Source organism: Protopterus annectens, chromosome 16.part0 (genome assembly GCF_019279795.1).
Source record: "Protopterus annectens isolate FY-2018-M chromosome 16.part0, PAN1.0, whole genome shotgun sequence".
In the NCBI taxonomy this organism is placed as follows: Eukaryota; Metazoa; Chordata; order Ceratodontiformes; family Protopteridae; genus Protopterus; species Protopterus annectens.
This window is the reverse complement of record NC_056750.1, coordinates 225,008,043-225,010,542: the sequence shown is the minus strand read 5'-3', so window position 1 is coordinate 225,010,542 and position 2,500 is coordinate 225,008,043.

Below are 2,500 nucleotides of genomic sequence, written 5' to 3'. Positions count from 1 at the left end.
CTCGGAGTTGCTATATATAAGTAGGGGGTGTGTGAGGGATACAGGGGGGGGCTTGCCCCCCTGCGTAGATGTAGTGTAGGATTGTGTAGTTTGTGTGTTGTGGGTTCAATGGTGTGTGTGTTGTGTGGTGTATGGTTTGTGAATGTTCAGGATTTTATTTTTTGTGTTTGTGTGTTTCGGGATTGTGGGCTGTTCGACTTTATAGTTTTGAGATAATGAAATTCGAGCTTTCAGTATTTCAAGATTATAAAGGCTATATATATATATATATATATATATATATATATATATATATATATATATATATATACATACACATACACACACACACACACACACACACACACACACACATATATATATATATTTATATTTACATATATGTGTCTGTGTGTGTGTGTGTGTGTGTGTGTGTGTATGTGTGTGTGTGTGTGTGTGTGTGTGTGTGTGTGTGTGTGTGTGTGTGTGTGTGTGTATATATATATATACACACACACACACACACACACACACACACACACACACACACACACACACATATACAAAGAGAGAGCAAGAGATACAGATGTATACACACATACATACAGAAATATTAAGGTATATGATATATGTTGTATAAGAAATAAAAAACAGTACTTACTATAGAACTCTGACCTTCAATCCTGCACTTTCAAAACCCAACTGGCTGGCTGATCCTCCTCTGCTTCTGAAGATTATTTTATCTGTGGTATGCATGGTTAACAGAGCATGGGATCCCTGCAAGAAATTACAGTGGATCACCATCTCATGCCAAATATCAATTTGTCTCTTTTCAGAGCGTCTGGTGGCTAGTTCCCACTACTGCAGATATGACTTCTGCAACAGGTAGAGGAGGTATTTTGTGTCCTTGTCAGATCAGCTTGAGACATTACCCTGGGCTTTTATTGATCACATTGCACTACCCAAATTCTGCATGAGAAAAAGGCTGAGGTAAGGTATATTATAGTGTTTGACAACACCCACTGGCATATCACTCTGCCCAGCTTATATACACCATATAGGGATGCTAACTTACTGAAATGATAATAGTGGAAAAGCCGGACACCCATTGAGGTGTTACATCATTCTGCCCAGCCCATATACCCATATAGAGCTGCTACCTTATTGAAATGGTAGCGGTGAGATCACTTAGCCCAGCCCATATACACATATAGAGCTGCTACTTTATTAAAATGGTAATGATGGAAAAGCTTTGTATATTTACAGGATATGTAACATGACAGTTCATAGTCCTATGTAGTTCCAATTTTTTTATTATTTTTTTATTATTTTTAATTAAACGGAAACTTTATAAGAATGTGAAATCAAGCAGACCATTGTACCATGCATTTATTTATTTCACTTCCGTGTTTTCTTTCTCCCTACCTCGCACTCTTCATTGAATGTGATATCACAGGTGTGCTTTATACATCTTCAGAGCTATTTAGATATACTGAAAGACATTTCTGTAGCACTAACAAGGGATCAGAAAAGACATTCAGTTTTAATGTCTCTGGGAATGCATTACTTTAATGTTCTGTGACGTGCCACATGCTCCATGTGGTACTGACTTTTATTTATTTATTTGTTTATTAATTTGTTTATTTACACTGTGTTTGCTGAGTAGGTGATCTGGTCTTGTGACCCTTTTCAGTCATGATCCAGATATAAAATAGTACAATAGAAGAAAAACAAACCATTTTTGAAGACGTAACAGAAGCATAGTTACAATTAAAGGCATACCATGATGTTATTCCTTTTTTTGCTAAATATTTTAAGATTTTTAAATAAGTAACATAGAAATACATAATAAGAAATTGCATATGCAGAACGCAGATATAAACAATTATAAACAAATGAAAACAGAATTAACAGAACAACTATTTACAAGGTATCTACCCATTAATCTAATAAAGCAGAACAGTTACTTAACATTCTGAAAAAAAAAGAAATCAACTTGTCTTCTTGTTAAGTAGTCTCTTGAGTTTCATCCATGAGTTTAAAGCAGAGTTCTGTCAAGTGGTTCTTTCTTTCATTGTTAAAACCTCCATCTGACAAGTTTCAGTTGCAATGTTATAAAATTCTTTCAGAGTCGAGCTTATATTACTTGTCCAGTTTCTTGTTATCACTTTTCTTGCAATTGTTAAGAGGGATCAAAGAAGAGGGAAATCAATTTTCTTAGCGCATGAAAGAATAGAGGTATTAAACAAGACTAATGAATTATTTAAATGAAAATTATCATTAAAAAGTGCCTGTAAGAAGGAATTAATATTATTTCAGAAAGGTTTAATTACATCACATTCACAAATCATATGTTACCAATTAGCCATGACAATTAGATTACATCTCCAACAACCAATTTTTCCCAGTTATCATTTCCATTTTGTGTGGTGCAATAAAGTCTTTGTGCAAGAATTTCCAGGAAAAAAACTTCCATATAAGTGATCTTGTGGTTTGAAAAGAAGATATAAATATTATTTTT